The 18,816-nt window shown below is 41.4% G+C and overlaps 1 long non-coding RNA gene across 1 annotated transcript; it reads right to left on the reverse strand.

The window, feature by feature from the left end:
* Positions 1 to 5,706: 5,706 nt before the first annotated feature.
* On the reverse strand, positions 5,707 to 7,947 carry LOC138160991 (uncharacterized). The gene is made up of 2 exons (XR_011168235.1): positions 7,265 to 7,947; positions 5,707 to 6,115 (listed from the first exon to the last, which is right to left on the reverse strand). It is a non-coding gene; the product is annotated as an uncharacterized lncRNA (long non-coding RNA).
* Between the last annotated feature and the right edge of the window lie 10,869 nt (positions 7,948 to 18,816).

The raw sequence follows: 18,816 nt of genomic DNA on the forward strand, positions 1-18,816 counted from the left end.
TGTAGGTTATAATTAAAGCCATTAAGTAAATATAGGTTTGATATCAAGAAAATTTCTTAATAATTACAGCTGTGTCAAAATGGAAAGGGCAGCCTCAAGGAAGTCGTGGGCTTCCCCTCCCTGGAAGTCTCCAAGGAGACGATGAATGGTTGGCTGACCATTTGTTGGATGTATTGTAAAAAGAATTCTTTTTCAGATCTGGTTTGGGCTACCTGTGGTCTGAGGGCCTGCCCAGCTCTGAGATTCTATGACTGTAAGCAGGCGAGATTGAGAAGGGAAAGAGAAAGAAGGGACTGAAGTCAGGGCTTCATTTCTGGGCGCTCTCCATACAGCCTGAGTTTCTCTTGACAAATCCATTCTTATTCCAGGCCTTTCCCCTTCTGAACATTTCAGAATAATCAGAACAGACCAATGAGAATCATCTTCAATTAAAGCTATCTAGTCATTTCCTCATGCCAAGGGAACCCCAAAGTTAACTCAGAACTCAGTTTTTTAAATCATGGAAATCTATGTCCCATGAGATGTAAGGCAGAGGGATGGGAAATCACGTACGATGAAAGCTGGAAAAGACCTCAGATCACTTGGTCCAATCTGTCCACTCCATTACTACTACTGTCTTATGGATTAGGAACCTGAGACACAAAAAGGCTGTCTGGCCCACCCAGTATACTGATCTTTTGACTATATCTTGGTGCTCCTAAGAGAGATTAAGGAAGAAAATCATCTGACAGGAAAGGTCCTGATACTTGTGTTCTATACTTGTTGGTACAGCAAATAAAGTACCAGAAATGGAGTCAGGAAGGCCTGAGTTCAAATCCAACCTTAGATACTTCCTAGCTGTGTGACCCAGGGCAAGTCATTTAACCCTGCTTGCCTCAGTTTCCTCATTTGTATAAATGAACTTGAGAAGAAAATGTCGAACCACTCCAGTATCTTTGCCAAGAAAACCCCCAAAAGGGGTCACAAAGAGTCAGCCATGACTGAAAACAACCAAAACAGCAACACCTGGACCTCACTACCCCACCCTCGTTCCCACTTATATTGGTTCAAAAAGCACAACAGATCAACTAAAGGGAAAATAACTTGGAATCTTGGGATTCCTTGGAAGTAGAGGGAATTTTTTTTTTTTGGCCATAGGTTAAATCTTTCTCTTTTTACTTTCCCACACTATTGTGGAAGACATTTCTCTACCTGTGACCTTTAAAAAGGTCTGCCTTGTCCCCTGGCAGCAGCCCAATCTAGTCTGTTTATGGCCCCACTGTTAACTATTCATACATTCTTGCCATACCAGTCTGTTTAGAAAACCTACAGGTGCCCATCTTTCCTGATTCTATTCTAGAAAGATTTTGTGCTCATGGGATTTTAAAATATTAGATCTGGAAGGAATTTTAATGTAAACCAATTAGACCTCCTTATCTATATAATCTCTAATGTGGCTATAGCTAACACCACCTAAACAGATGCAGTAAGCTAAACTGGATTGCTATCCAGGAATCAAAGGAAATTCTGAAAATGGTCACAGGTGAGGAAACAATTCCATCAGAGAGACTGGGAGACAGCTGTGTGGGAAGGTGAACAAGGTCCTGGAGATAGGAATCAGGAAGCATGGATTCTAGTGAAAACGGGCACAAAATATTTGTCCTTTAGACCTCTCAATGAATCAGAGATTTTCCTACCAATTTTATAGTTGGAAAAAAAGGGGAATGGAATGGAATTCTATGTCCTTCTCTTCTATACCTCTTCAGCTACACACAGGGATGGCCATTCCCTTGATCTGATCACCACCCACAAGTATTCCATCCCCACAGCCTATAACACCGAAATGACTCTCATGCTAACAATAACCTATTTTCCTTTTTTTCCCCTTTTTGTAAACAGCAAAGGTATTTTTCCCCAGTGTCCCGAGTAATTGACCTATAGTATCATTGAAAGCAAAATGAAACAAATACACATTAACAATGCATGCAAGAGATATGAGACTGCACAGAGTATCACCTGATTGGATACTTCAATAAAAATATACCTAAATACATTCAAGATCTTTCACCTGAGGACCCGAATGTCCAATACACAACCACCCAAAATAAACCAAAATGCAAAGCACGGGTAACTAACCAGGTTTGTAAATTAGCTACAGCAACAAAAACACCAGCAATCCTATATTTAAATCCTATATTCAAAAGAATACAGCTTCATCACATGGGCACAACAGCAAAATAAGAAACAAATACAGTCAAATGTACAGTTTTTAATATGTGCAGTGGAAAACATGCAATCACATGAGAGGCACATTTCACACGGTCAGTCGCTCATGTTGTCAGCCATCAGATATCTCATGTAACTTATAGCATATCTTATATAACTATTGCTGTTGTCAGGGTCTCTAGGTGGCACAGCGGATACAGCACCAGGCCTGGAGTCAGGGAGACGCATCTTCCTGAGTTCAAATCTGGCCTCAGGCACGTACTAGCTGTGTGACCCTGGGCAAGTCACTTAACTCTGCCTTAGTTTCCTCATCTGTAAAATGAGCCAGAGAAGGAAATGGTAAAGCACTCTAGTATTTTTGCCAAGAAAACCCCACAATGGGATCGCAGAGAGTTGGAGATGACTGAACAACAACAATTTCTTCAGGTTATAATCTAAGAACCCAGTGCCTGGTCTGATGTGTCTAGTTCTTAGGTCTGGCAGGAGAAGAGGGCTTTTATATTGGATCTGCTCTGCGGCAGACACCCTGCGGAGCACTTTACAGATGTTATCCCTTGTTGATCTTCACCTCGACCCTGGGGGATGGGTGCTGTTATTATCCCTATTTTAGAGGTGATGGCCTCCTCTATTTCCAGCTCTCCTCACCCTCACCCAAACCTCCAGCTCACTGAAGAGTGAGCCTCTGCTTCGTCAGGGCATGGTCCACGTTCTGGCCCTGCCTTGCTCCCTTCACGATCTTACCTTGGACCCGAATCCCTCCCCATTGTCCTGCTGTTGCCAGCTCTTTCCTCACTTGAGGCTGTTCCCACTATCTGTCCTCTCAGTTCCTGCTCAGTTACTTCTAAATGCCAGTGGAGTTAGTCACGAAACGCTGATGCCTGGCTCCAGCACAAATACATGCTGTCAGGCCTCACCAGGCCCTCGTTGCTGCTTTTCCTCTTTCATAAAGGAGCCGACACAAGCCTTATTCAGCATGTCCCCCCCCTTCTTCCCTCCCTTCCTCTCTGTGCCATTCCCTTCTCTTCAGGCAGCTAAAGGGGTGACCCCAACGTGACTTCTAGCAGCTCGGCCTCCCCTTGCTGCTCGCCTCTTGCTGCATTTTATCTAAGGTGGCCTTGCTGAGGGGAGGGTTAAAAAATTAGGGGCATGATATCTGGTGAGAGAAGAAAAGGAGGGAAGGGTGAAGGAGTGGGAGGAAAAGGGCCCTTCCCTCTTCTTTCCTCCCTTCCTATCCCTTCCCTTCCCTTCGCTCTGGTCATCAGGGCAGGATATGGTGAAGGACATGGTGACTCTAATGGTCTTCAGTAATCCACCAAACTGGAGAAGTCCTAAACGGCACGTGGCCTCCTGCCAACTGGAATGACCTTGCTCCCTCTTGCCCTTCCGTCCTCTTTTCTCAAAGCCACCTTTCTCTTTAGGGAGGCACTGCCAATGGTCAGGAGAGGAAGCTGGGAGCACAGGGCAAGAATGCAGTTTTTGAGTTCTTTTAGACTTGATGTGTCTGCTTTCTTTGGAACAGCTCCACTGCTATCCAAGGGTAACCTCAGTAACTTCTCTGGAGTTGAATTTGATAGAGAGATTCAGAGAGAAAAGAAGAAAACAAGCATTGGTTAAGAGCCTACTATGTGCCAGGCTGTGTGCTTTAGAGGTATTGTCTCATTTGATCCTCCCAGCAATCCTGGAGCAAGTAAAGCAGGATAACAAGTCTGTAGGAACCCCGGTGTGTGCAAGAAACCTGGGGAGGGCTATTGCCACAAGAGCGTTAGGCAGGAGCTGGCGTGCGGGCAGAGTTGGCACGGCAAGATCCCGTGCTCTGGGCAAGACGTAAAAATTGGCGCCCTTGTGCAGTATTATCCTCCAGAGGCTTAGGGTTTAAACTGTAGCAATGCGATTTAACCTGGCTCAAAAGAAATTCTTTGGAATGAAAGATTGGGAAAGAGCCTAATTTCCCTTCACACCTTTAAAAGCGGCAACAAATGTGCCAAATGAAGGCCATAGAACAGCTTCCCCCTCCAACAAGTCGCCTCAGAAAAGGTAAAAAAGATAAATTAAAGAAATAAGCGTTACACAGGTTCCAACATGTTAATGATAACAACGGACATTTATTGTGCCTTTAAGGTTTGTAAAGTACTTTACATAGGTAACTGCACCTCTGGGCTACTACCCACTGTAACCTTGGGTCCCTTGGTTGGGGAGCGGAGGGGGGAAGGGTCACTACTACCCTCACACAGCTAGGAAGTGTGTGGGGCCAGATTTGAACTCAGGAAGAGGAGTTTTCCTGATGCCAGACCCAGCGCTCTATCCTCTGTGCCACCCAGGTGCTCTCCCCTGGGACAGAGTAGGTATTTAATAAATGTTTATTGACTTGACTAACTGTAGTTCTCTGTTGGTTGGGCCTCTTGGGCTCTCAGGATCTTCTTTCTTTTTTCATTTTAAAAAACATTTCTTTATTATGAGCATTCTTTCTCTCTTCTTTCTTGAATCCATGACAGTTTCTTGTCTCCACCTCAAGGCTTCACACTCACTAGAGGTGCTGCTTCAGTCCAGCGATCCCTTCCCTTTAGTATGCCTCTGCAGGCCCATTTGGAAGCACTGATTCCTACTGGGCACTTAGCCTCTCAGAAAACAAGAATGAGGAGGGAAGGGAGAGAGAAAGCCATTCCCTTCTTCCAGGAGTAACGCCTTTCTAGCAACCTGGTTCTTCCTCAAATTCTGGCTCCAGCTCTCCAGCTGGCAAATGAATAAACTTCTTCCTGGTATTTAAAGCTTAGCCAATGTTTTCTGGATCCAGAGGTCCACACCTCATAAAGGCATCACAGGATGTAGACCATCTTTTTTTCTAATATATACATATACATATACATATACATACATATATATACATTAAACTTTTTTAAATCTTAAAATTAAACTTTTTTTAAATCTTGTATGACTACATTGTTGTGGAGCTGTAGGAAAATTCCTTAATACCTATTTTACAATTTTACATTTTGTGATTATATTTTGTGTTTTCTCTGCTTAAAGGATGTTTGACCACAACTTAGATACTGAGAAGGAACCACATCTCTTCTTCCATGCACTTAACACCTTGTGATTAAATTCTGGATTTCCTGTCATTATGTTAGTTGAGGTAGGGGTTAGGATCCTCTCCCATATACACAATCTTTGATCCCCAAACAAGATGGCGAGGTTAGTATTACAGCTATTATTATCAGCTAGTAGTGAAGTGGATAGACCACTGGGCCTGGAGTTAGAAAGACTCATTTTCCTGAGTTCAAAGCTGGCCGCAGACATTTCTTAGTTGTGTGACCCAGGGCAAGTCACTTAACCCTGTTTGCCTCAGTTTCCCCATCTGTAAAATGAGGTGGAAGAGGAAATGGAAAACCACTCCAGGATCTTTGCCAAAAAAAGCCCACTGTTGTTCCTGGGGTTCTTGGGCTTACCTGTATCTGTTATGATCAGGCACTGTGCTGAGTACTAGGAATACAAAGGCAAAGGTCAAACTGTTCACAAGGAGTTTACTTTCAAACAGAAATGACAAGTACAGACATACAAAGCACACAAAATATATTTGCTATTTGTATGCCCTGGACACGTGTTCTCTACACCTGTGACCTTCCATTCATGTGCCTCATATATGTATCCTCTTCCCATAAACAACTTGTGTATTTGTGGGAGAGTAAACTCAAAGTTTACGAGACAATGTTTTATTGCTATTTTGCTTGTCATCCTGTTTCATAAAATGGTTTTGCTTTGGACTTATTGTGACCTCTGCCTGATCAAGCAAAGATAAACACATTGGTGGGGGCTCACACAGTTTGATTTTCAGCGACTATGGACCCACAGAGTACCTTAAACCTGGGGTAATCTTGTCTAGAAGACATGTGATTTGGAGAGGTGCCTCTTGGTGCTGTAACAAGAAAATAAAAACTTAGTCAAACAAAGTAAAACATGGATACAATAAAGTAGTAAAACATGAGTAAAACAAAGAAAAATATGGACACAATAAAGTAGAGAAACATGACTAAAACAAAGAAAAACATGGACACAATAAAGCAGTGAAACATGAGTAAAAGAAAGAAAAACATGGACACAATAAAGCAGTTCTGCAATATAAAAATCCAAGGAATAAAACTTGATAAAAATTAATGTTGAAATATCACTAGAATAAATGCAAAAACTTCCAAAAGATATAATTTATAATTACATATAAATATATCTAATAAATGAATCAAGAGAAATTTCTAATAACTCAACAAAAACTAAAAATAGATTAATGAAAAAAACCAGTAATATGTCAGAAGTATGAACCCTAATATAAGGAGCAAATATAGATCTATATGTAAGTATGTACAAATTTATTATTTATTTTTTCTTGGCAACTCTTCTGTGACAAAATCTTAGAGTTGTCTAGGGTCACTTAGAAGTTTTATGACTTTCCTGTGGTCACAAAGCTGGTATAAGTCAGAAGCAAAATTTGAAGTGAGGTCATTCTGATTCCAAAATCGTTCTTCTATCTAGTCTGTCTTGCTGATTTTCAGAAGAATAAGTATGATTAGGAAAAGATAAATGAACAACAAAAAATAATTTTGAAGAACAAGCCCAATATTTCACTGTGCTTGTTTCCATGTCATGGCTTAAAGTTAACAGATCTTCTAATTAGAGCTAAGTCAGACCAAAGATAGAGTTATTAACATTGATGCCTAATAACGAAGTGGTTTCCATCTAGAATGAAGAATAACATATTTGATTTTTAAAAATTTCTTTTTTATCATTAACTTTACTAATATCAACAAATAGGAACATTTTGATAAACCAGAAAAGAGACTGGGACTGAAACTTCTGTTATATATAGATCATTTTCTGAAAGTGAATATTACATTTAACATGACAATAACAAAGCTGCCCTGGTTATCTGTGTCCCCTTCTGAACTTCCTTCAGCTCTCTCCTGGTTTTATTTTATTAATCTTTCATTAATGCCCTTTTCTTCTCTCCCCCCCATCATTCTCATTACCCACCGATTTTTCAGTCCCTTCCACTTTCCAACAGAAGACATACCTTGTAACCAAGAAGTATGGTCCAAACCCCAACTCAGTCCATTGTGTCTGTAAATGTTATTTCATTCTGCACTCTCTGTCCATCACTTCTATGCCAAGAAGCCAAAAGCATGCTTCACCCTCAGTCTTCTGAAGCCATTTGATCTCTGCATGAATCAGTTTTGAGGTCTTTCAGAATTGTATTCCTTTACATTACTGCAGTCATTGTACACATTTTATTTTCCTGCATCCTTTTGTCTTGCAGCACTTGGTGCCTGTTGTGGCTCCTATATCCTGTTATGTGGCTGATGCTTGCATCCTGTTATTCAGAAACGGTCAAATCGATTTGCAAACAGGGTCACTCTCATGAAGCATGGGCTCTGGCTCTACGGGGGAGGTGGACGCACACTGGTGTCTTGCTGTGGGACAAGCATTTTACTTTGCTGAAATGATGTGGCCACTGTGATTGTCCCCATGACCAGTCTTGTTTTTGTTTTTTTCTTCCAGAGAATGGTCCACGGAGCAGCATGAAGAGAAAGGAAGGACTTGTGGAGAAAATCTCTGCCTATCTTTTGGGTGCGTCATCCTGCCGATTTTTCATGTCTTCTCTATCCCAAATGGGGTCACGAGGAGTCGGACACAACGGAAACATCTGAAGAACAGGAACAAAAATTTGGACTCCTCTGAGGCTGAGCATTGCTAGAAGAAGCTATGGCGCTGGGCTGGCAGAGTCCTCTACAAATCCATATTAGTAACCCGGTCAGTGTCACCTCTGATTGGCTTCCCATGATGCTCTCTCTAGATTTGAACTCAGGTCCTCCTGACTCCAGGGCTAGTACTCTTCACTGCTACCTAGCTGCCTCTTCTTCTTCAGTTTTTCAACATTTTTACTTAAAGTTTTGTTTCAAATTCTCTCCCTCTCTCCCTCCCCCTACCCCTCTTCCCCCCGAGACTGTACATAATCAGATATAGGTTATACGTGTGTAAAACATTTCCATATTAGTCATTTTATACAAGAAGACTCGAATAAAAGAAAAAAAGCAGGATCGTCCTATTAGAAGAATACTTTTAGCTGTGTGAAAAATGGCTTGCAGAGAGGTGAGCCTGGAGGCAGGGAGACCAATTAGCAAACTATGAAACTATTGGAAATGTTATTATACTTTTTAATATTTGCTATATTATACTATATCACTAAATTATATTATACTATGGGGCAGGTAGGTGGCACAGTGGATAGACCACCAGACCTGGAGATAGGAAGACCCCAATTTAAATTCAGCCTCAGACACTTACTAGCTGTGTGTCTGAGGGCAAGACACTTAACCCTGTTTGCCTCAGTGTCTTCTCTGTAAAATGAGCTGGAGAAGGAAATGGCAAACCACTCCTGTATCTTTTCTAAGAAAACCCCAAATGGGATCACAAAGAATTGGATGTGACTGAAACTATTGAACAGCAACAATACTATACTATATAATATGTGAGATCATGGGCAAGTCCTTGATCCAGATTAATTTATTCTCCCTTAGCCTGGTTGATGAAATTACAGAAGATAATGGGAAGGTATCAGAGATTTATTAAATAAAGGTATGAAGTTCTTCAGTCAAGTTTGACAGAATTAGAGAAAGGCTAGCCAGAGACCCAGTCACTTATCTGATAGCCCTTTAAAAGCAATATATACTCCCTAGGGAGTCAGTTAAAGGAGGAAGTCAAGCTCTGAGGGATATGAGCTCTGGCAGCAGAAAGGAGAACCAGCTACGAAAGAAGACTCTTAGACCTTGAGAGGGAGTCGCTTCTTTGCCCCTGGGACGGGGGTGCAGGGATATCTCTCCCCTAAAACCTCACTGCCACATCACCTTGTAATGGAGGTACTTCACCGGTATAAGACATTGCATCCAAGTGAGAACAGGCCCAAGGAACGGAGCAGAGCGACATGTTGTGGATGTGATTATTCCTTCCACTGACACTGTGTGTGCTGTTGAGGGAGAGTGTACCTCAGGGTTATGGAAAGAATATTTTGTTATTATGTGGCTTCAGTAAATGCCTTTTCTGTAACATAATAGTATATTTTTTGTTGACTATTAAAGGTAAATATACTGGTGCGGGCTTATGAGCTATAATTTTTATACCTAAGAACAGTCATTCCCTTGGAGATCTAATCTGCAGCTGTGAGTTGGGGTAGTCTAGAGGGGGTGCCACATATAAAATGTAGTAATGTATCTATTTACTTCACAAGATTTTCATGAGGTTCAAATGCTATAATATACATAAAGTCCTTTGCAAATTTAAAGCATTACATAAATGCCAGTCATTTAAAAGGGTGTGTGTGTGTGTGTGTGTGTGTGTGTGTGTGAGGATCTTGCCCAGATTGCCTAACATGGAAGTACCCTGTATCCTGTGTTTTCCAATCACGTGGATGGATATAGGCTACTTTGATTGGCTGTATGACTGAAACAGGCTGTGTCTTAAAAATTGCCCAGACTGAGATAATCTCTCTTTTTTCTGTCCAGAGTGAGGGTCCCATGAACTAAGATGGGTGATACCTTCCCCCTCTTCTCCTTTTAGATCCCAGGCCTGGGTTATTTTGTTCTGTTTAATTTATCATTCTTAGTTTCAGGTGTCAGTGTTAATCCCTAGCATACTTTAGTGTTTGGAGTTCTAGTCATGGTTGACCTTGGAGCCTGGATTTCAGATAGGATTTTCCATACAGCCAGTTAGCCCAGCAGGAAATCCCAGAGAAGTCAGGGTGTCAAGACTCAAGCCTGAGGGGGTTTTTGAACTGGGATCTGAGAGTGTACTATGTAGGAACTGAACCGTATGAATCTAAAAGGATTGGTCCTGGAACAGGTTGGGAGTCAGTTATTTGTATATTTGTGATTATACCTTGGAAATAAATGTTTCCTTACAAAAGTTAATCTGATTTATAATAATTATGTTTTTTATATATTTATATAAATATATATTTATATTTTCATATAAATATATATTTATATTACATAAATATATAACCTATTTATATAATAGTTATATATTTATAATAGTTAAGTAGAACCAGGGTACTGGGGATCCCTCCCTCCAATTGACAGAGCACCACTGATGGGGAATGGCACTATTTGCTGAGAGCCTAGATCCCCCAAGCCCCTTAAGGCTATTGGAGAACCCTAGGGGAGAGGTAATATGTGAAATACCTGGCCTTCAGACAGCGGGGGCAGGTCATATGTATTCCTATATGCATGGACATGTGTAAATGTACACATACATGTGGATATGTGTACACCCATCTATGTGTGTCTGACAGTGGACCTCAGTTCTTTGCCTTGGCATTTGGTTCTTCATTTCGAGTGAGGGAATTAGAGGCTACAGCCTTGTGAGTTTGGAAAAGTCACAAAAGCAAGTCAGCAGGAGTGTGGGAGTGTCAGGGTGCAAGGACTAAGAAGAGACCTTCAGGCCCAGTGACTGCTGAAACAAGGGCTCCTCCAGCACTGACGCTGCATTTGGGTATGAAACTATTGGGACCAAAGTTACGTAGTCAGAGGCCACTTTCCCCAAGGACTAGGGTGCTATGGGAAGAACGGGGCCCCAAAGTTTCGGAGGAGGAGGAGGGAAATGTTTGTACTTCTGGTCTTGCTATATCTCCAAAGTAAAGAATTCTTATGTTTTGCATGATTGCCCACACATAACCTATATCAAATTGCTTGCTTTCTCAGGGAGGGAGGGAGGAAGGAAGGAGGGAGAAAATTTGGAATCCCTTCTCCCCCCCAAAATGTTAAAAGTTGTTTTTACGTGTAATTGAAAAAGATAAAATATTATTCAAAGTAAATCTCTCTTTGTAAAAGCTAATTGATGTTAACTGATTAAATGAAAACAGGGTGCTTGCTAGTCATTGGTGCTTAACAGTATGGTGGGAGGGGACAACACACTAATCTGGGAGGTCAACCCAACGACGTTTGAGAAAGATACTCCCAACTGCTCAGGGATGCCTTGGGGAAACCATGAGAACACTGTCTTCACTCTGGAGGATGGAGGCATCTCTCCCAAGTTAGGTGTCTTCATTTCCTCCCTCACTCCCACATCCAATCTGCCTGTCGATTTCACCTTCCTGATGACTCTTGTGTTGGCCCCTTTTCTCCTCTGACACAACTAGCCTCATCACCTCAACCCTGGCCCATGGCAATAGTGTGCTGGTCTTCCTGCCACAAGCTTCTCTCCTCTGGAGTCCATCCTCTGCCTCAGCTGTCACAGTGCCCTTCCTAAAGCATAGTTCTGACCATGTCAACCCTGGGTTCAACAAACCTGAATTTCTCCTCATCGTACCCAGGATCAAATAGAGAATCTTTTGTTTGGAGTTCAAAGCCATTCATAACCCAGCCCCTCCTGGCCCTTCCAGTCTTCCTCCATCTGACACTCCTTCCCCCGGTACACCCAGTGTGACACAGACTTTCTTGCTGCTCCTCAAACAAGACAGTGCATTTCAGGCATTTTTTTTCCCAAGGCAATCGGGGTTAAGTCACTTGCCCAGGGTCACACAGTTAGTAATCATCAAGTATCTGAGGCTGGATTTGAACTCAAGATTCTCCTGATTACAGGGTCAACACTCTACCCATTGTGCCTCCAAGCTGCCTCTATTTCAAGCATCTTTACCAACTGTTCCCCATGCCTGTAGCACTCTACCTACCTCTTGGCTTCCTTCAAGGCCTAGCTTGAAGCCTACATTCTACAGGAAGCCTTTCCCAATCCCTCCTAATTCTAGTGTGTTCCCTCTACTGATTAGCTCTAATATAGAACTTGTTTGTCCATAATTGTTCACATGTTATCCCCCCATTAGGATGTGAACTCTTTGACAGCAGGGACTGTCACCTTTCTTTGCATCCCAACGCTAAATGCCAAGAGTGACTGACATAGTTGCTGATACTTTCCTGAGATTGGCATGGAAGAAACAATTCTTTGAAGAACCCAGTTAATCCCCTTGGTTTCTTTAGGGTTGTCTGCTTCTTAGTGAATAAGAAACTTCTGCTTTTTCTGACAGGTGGAGGGGGAATTTTGTCTTTGAGCCTACAAGGCTGCAAAGAGGATCTAAGCTTTGCTTTGGGACGTTCCTTTTTGGATTCAGCTTTCCCCCTGGGAAATCCTGCCAGGGTCTGGTGCTTGTTTTTGTTAAGCCCTCGGCTTGACAAACAGCTTTTGGCTAAGGCTTCTTTCGGCCACTGGCCTTTAAAACAACTAAAGCGAGCACAGAGAATGACTATTAGGACCAGTTCAGGGTGATGCATATTTAATGAAGACCTGGCTTTGTACTGAGAGATGGGACAAGTGCTTTCTGCACCTGAACTTGCCATTAGTTGTTACTTGGACTGAAGGCAGAATGAGTATTAGTTGACTTCTGACCATTCTTTCTAGGCCAAGATGCTATGGGCTTTGGGCTGCATAAGTGAGTTCCCATTGAACTGTCTAGGGTTTAGGCTGGGCAAATTAAATAAAACATATTCTGCTATAGAGAAGACATATGGAAGACCTGGAGTTATAAAATGGTAGAACATCAGAACGAGATGGGATCCTAAGGCTCATGTTGCCTCCTTGTACAGATGTGGAAACTGAGAGCCAGAGAGGGAAATTGATTTGTTCAAAGACCCATAAAAAGCTTAGTGATGGAGCTGGGACTACAGTAGAGGTCTTCTGGCTTTCATTTCAATGATTATTCATGGGACCTCAGAAGCCATTGGACCCAACCCATATCTGGAAAAGAGTTCCTTCAATCTCAGGGTCATATGGCTCAGCATAGCAATTGTTTCTGTTTTGGCCAGAAATCTTGAGGGTCTTCCCCTTCCAGATCAATTTTGTTGTTGTTGTTGACTAGTAAAGAGGCCATTCTTTGGGGGCAGAGTCAAGATGGCAGAGTAAAAGCAGGGACTTGCTTGAGTTCACCCCTAAACTCCTCCAAATACCTGTTAAAAATGACTCTAAACAAATTTTAGAACTGCAGAATGCACAAAATGACAGAATGAAACACATATTGAGCCCAAGACAGCTTGGAAAGTCAACAGGAAGGGTATATTGCACTGGACTGGAAGCAGAGAAGTTTGGCATGGGCCATGCCTGGCACAGACTGTGCCAGAGCAGGGTTTAGGGGACTGAATCGTTGGCAGTTGTGGCAATTTCCAGACTTCTCGACCCACAAACACTGTGAATAGTGTGGAAGGTCAGTGGGGGAATTCTGTGGGACCTAGGTGAAAGAGGAGCATGGTCCAGCCCCAGCCCTGGGGCAGCAGACGTGGCAGCATGGGCAGCAGCAGCAACAGCAGCAGCTGCTTCTGGAGCTCTGGGCCCATAGACAGTGGAGGATTGAGCAACTAATACAAAACCCCTGAAATTTAGTACAGTACACCCACCCCACCCCCACTGGAAGCAGAGTCCTACCTTAACAAAGAATTAGAAAGTCAAGTATTTGACTGGGAAGATGAGTAAATAGAATTAAAAAACAAACAAACCTCAGACAACAGAATCATACTTTGGTGACAAAGAAGATCAAAACATACAACCAGAAGAAGACAACATATCAAAAACCTGCAAGAAAAATATGAATTGATCATAGGCCATGGAGGAGTTCAAAAAAGATTTTGAAAATCAAGTAAGAGAAGTAGAGGAAAAATTGGGAAGAGAAATGAGAGTGATACGAGAAAATAATGAAAAATGAGTCAACAGCTTCCTGAAGGAGACCCAAAAAAATACTGAAGAAAATAACTTTAAAAAATAGACTAACCCAAATGGCAAAAGGGGTCCAAAAAGCCCCTTTTTTCCTCCAAAAAGTAGAAGAATGCCTTAAAAAGCAAAATTGGCAAAATGGAAAAAGAGGTCCAAAAGTTCAGTGAAGAAAAAATTCCTTCAAAATTAGAATGGAGCAAATGGAAGCTAATGACTTTATGAGAAATCAAGAAATTATAAAACAGAACAAAAAGAACGAAATAATAGAAGACAATGTGAAATATCTCATTGGAAAAACCACTGACATGAAAAATAGATCCAGGAGAGAGAATTTAAAAATTATTAGACTACATGAAAGCCATGATCAAAAAAAGAAGCCTAGACATTGTCTTTCAAGAAATTATCAAGGAAAACTGCCCTGATATTCTAGAACCAGAGGGTAAAATAGAAATTGTAAGAATCTACCTACCACCTCTTGAAAGAGATCACAAAAGGAAAACTCCTAGGAATATTGTAGCCAAATTACAGAGCTCCAAGGTCAAGGAGAAACTATTGCAAGCAGCCAGAAAGAAACAATTCGAATATTGTGCATATACAATCAAGATAACATAAGACCTAACAGCTTCTACATTAAGGGATTGAAGGGCTTGGAATATGATATTCTGGAGGTCAGAGGAGCTAGGATTAAAACCAAGAATCATCTACCCAGAAAAACTGAATATAATCCTTCAGGGGAAAAATGGATATTCAATGAAATAGATGACTTTCAAGCATTCTTGATGAAAAGACCAGAGCTGAATAGAAAAGTTGACTTTCAAATACAAGAATCAAGAAAAGCATGAAGAGATAAAAAGGAAAGAGAAATCATAAAGGACTTATTAAAGCTGAACTGTCTACATTCCTACATGGAAAGGTGATATTTGTAAATCATGAAACCTTTCTCAGTATTAGGGTAGTTGGAGGAAATATAGACAGACAGATAGATGATAGATAGATAGATGGATGGATAGATGGACAGACAGATGGCACAGGGTAAGTTGAATATAAAGGAATGATATCTAAAAAATAAAATTGAGGGGTAAGGTGGGAATATATTGGGAGAAGGAGAAAGGGAGAGATAGAATGGGGTAAATTATCTCACTTTATAGAGGCAAGAAAAAGGTTTCACAAAGGAGGGCAAGAGAGGGGAGGTGAGAGGGAATGAGTGAACCTTACTCTCATCAGATTTGACCTAAGGAGCGAATAACATCCACACCCGATTAGGATATCTTATCCTATAGGAAAGTAAGGAGGAAGGGGATAAGGGGTGGGGAATGATAGAAAAAAGGGCAGACTGGGGGAGGAGGTAGTCAGAAGCAAACATTTTTGAAAATGGACACAGGGTCAAAGGAGAAAATAGAATAAGTGGGGGGACATGGAATAGGATGGAGGGAAATAGAGGTAGTATTTTACAACATGACCATTATCAAAGTGTTTTGCATAACTACACATGTATAACCTATATTGAATTGCTTTCTTTGAGGGTGGGTGGAGAGGGAAGAAGAGAGAGAATTTGGAACTCAAAGTTTTAAAAACAAATGTTTAAAACATGGTTTTTACATGCAACTGGGATATAAGATATACAGGCAATGGGATATAGAAATCCATCTTGCCCTCCAAGAAAGTAAGGGGGAAGGGGGTAAGGAAGGATGATAGAAGAGAGGGCAGATTGGGGGAAGGGGTAATCAGAATGCATATCATCTTCAGGTGGGGAGAAGGGGAGAAAAATTGGGAACTCAAATCTTGTGGAAATGAATATTGAAAATTAAAAATAGATTAATAATAATAATGAGGCCATTCTTTGCCTCATTTCTTATTAAATTCTACTCACTGAATGAGCATTGCCTCAGTCAAACTAAGACCTGCTAAAGACCTTAGCTTGAAAAGGCCAAGGCCTCCCACTGCATTCTGGGACATCTCCAGTCATCCTGATCTATATTTGGTCACTGGATGCAGATGGCTCTGGAGGAGAAAGTGAGGCTGGTGACCTTGCACAGCCCTCCCTCACTTGCACGTCCTGGCATCACCTCCCTGAGGGCATGGTCTTCTCTGAGAACAAAGGACAAGCAACAACTAGATGGCTCACCAAGCAGACACAGAGGAGCCCACACAGCTATCTTGGCAAAAGTCTAAAAATAGCACTGACCAAATAATGATAAAGAAACCAGAGAGGAAGCTATAATAACTGCCACCATCTAGCCCCAGACTACACACAAAGACCTGACGGCAATAGGAAAGGGGCTTCTCTAGAAAACCAGTGTCATTACTATCAAATACGATGGAAACCTGCCAGAATGTAACAGCCCAAAAATTCTCTGGGGCACCTGAAGTCTGCTCCTGGGGCAGGAAGACTGGAGGGCTCAGACTAGGAAACTCAAGGGTGGCTCGAACCTCGTACTCTGACCCACAAAGAGGAGTTGGGATCTGGAGGTACCCGCACATGATAGCATTCATGCATAAAGCAAAGGACTCTGAAAGTCCAGTGATTTTTGATGTGAGATGCTTCAGAAGGTCCTAGAGATCCAGCACTCAGAGGACTCACAGCTTACAAGTCCTTAGAGATAGTTTTACCGATGCTACTGCCAGCACTCCATTAGGGGCTCTAGTCACTTCATTTCTGGACTATCTCAATAGCATTCCAGCTGGTTTCCCTCCCTCATCTCTCCCCTTCCAGACCATCCTCCACCCAGTGTCAAACTGAGCTACCTAAAAAAGTACAAGTCTGACCATATGAAGCCCCACGCCCCCCATTCAATAGATTCAATAAACTCCACTGACTTGTTACTACTTCCAGCATCAAATATAAAATTCTTTCTTTGGTTCTTAAAGTCTTTCATAACCTGACCCTTGCCTTCACTTCCAATTTTCTTAAACTTTCCCTACCTCTATGTACTCTACAACCAAGTAACTCTGGCCTCTTGACTGTTCTTTTCATAAGACATTCCATCTCCTGACTCTAGGTTTTTTCACTGACTATCCCCCATGTCTAGAACTCTCTCCCTCCACATATTTATCTCCTGCTAGAATATTGCCTTCTACAAGAAAGCTTTCCCAGTCCTCCTTAATGTTAGTGCCTTCCTTCTGATATTTTCTTCAGTTTATTCTCTATAAATCTTGTTGACCCATAATAATTTGTATGTTGTCTCCCCTATTAGAATGTGAATTCCTTGTGGTCAGGAACCTGCTTTGATTTTATTTATGTATTCATGTATTCATGTATTCATTCATTCATTCATTCATTCATTCATTCATTCATGGTGTCCCCAGCATAGTGTCTGGCACATAGTGCTAAGTAAACACTTATTGACTTGATTCATCTTGACTTAACTTGATGTATCAAGGAAAGTGGAAGACTGGGGCAAGAGTCCAGGTAACTGAGGTCAGGACCAAAGAGGGCTCAATGACGTGATCCAAGTGTGCAAGAGGCGACAGAGAATGGATCTACTACAAAGTTCCAATTCTGTAAATGAGGCTGAAGATATGAGTAAACAGAAGACACCCACCACTATGAAGAAATGAGAGGGATCTGGCACCTGGGCAGACCCCATTCACTTGCTTGTCCGATGAAACTTCTCCATGAAGAGAGGCTAGGGAGCTTGCTTCTAGGAAAACCATGATAGGTAAGGGATGTATGTTGAAGAGACAGTGGATCATGTGTGGACATTCTATAATGGTCCTAATTGGCTAACCATGTTGTATGGACGGGACTTTTTCAATTGGTTGTATAAGCAGAGGTGTTAGTCATTAAAAAGCCTGAGTCAGCTTTGGCTCTTTGTTGCATTCACATCTAGAGGAACTTGGTGACTTTCTCCTAGAGTCTTGTGAAAGATTACACAGTAAGAGGGAATGCTTTAAGGTCTTCTCCCCTCTAAGGCCACGTGGCCCCAGAGAAAACAGATAAAGTATTTACTGATCACTTACTGTGTCCAAGGCACTGTGCTAAGTGCTGGAAATGCAAATAAAAAGAAAAAAATGCTTCAGTGCTTGGCCCTTCCTTCTTTCCCTCCCTTCCTCCTTTCCTTTCTTATTTTCAAAGGCTGAAATAAATCCCTCATTACATAGCCACATGAAAATCCCCACATTAGCCAATATGTGGTCACTTTTTGTAAAGGTGCCACATACAGCTCAGAGGTATGTAAATTCCTTTCTATCCCTATGCAACAATTGTCAGAGATCTACCATCTCTAAATTTTCTACAATTCTATTCAGTTCTTTAACATTTTTCTTGTTTGCCTTTTGGTTGGAGTTGTCTAGGTCAAAAAGAGGTATAATGAGGCTCCCTTCCCCAAACTACTATAGTTTTACTATTTGATTCTTTCTCCAATTTAATTAACTCCCCCTTTAAGTATTTAGATACCATATAATTATATGTATGTATATTAAGTATTTATATTGATCTGTTAATTATTATATCTTTATGAGTAACTTAATTCCCCTGTTTATATCTTTTTATTATGGATGTATTATTACTTTAGCCGTGTTTGAAATAGTAGTTACTACTACTAATTTTTACTCTAGACACTAATTTTAACTCTATTTGAATCTTTGTGTTCCAAGTGTGTTTCTTGTAAACAATTATTGTTGCCCTCTACTTTCTTGTCCATTTTGCCATCCTCTTCCACTTTGGGGGTAAGTTTTTCCCATTCACGTTCACAGTTATGATTGTTAATTGTGTATTTCTCTCCATCCTGTTTTCATGTACTTTCCTTTCTCTTTTATCCCAGTCCTTCTTTACAAATCAGAAGAGGGTGGTAGAAGAAAAGGAGTTTGCCTGAGACTTGTGATCTTCTAAGGGAAACAATCCATTTCCTCTTTGTTGCTTTCTTCTTATCCCACTCC

Source organism: Petaurus breviceps, unplaced genomic scaffold (assembly GCF_028583685.1).
Source record: "Petaurus breviceps papuanus isolate PSGF00001 unplaced genomic scaffold, PetGlider_PUasm1.0 183, whole genome shotgun sequence".
Classification (NCBI taxonomy): Eukaryota; Metazoa; Chordata; class Mammalia; order Diprotodontia; family Petauridae; genus Petaurus; species Petaurus breviceps.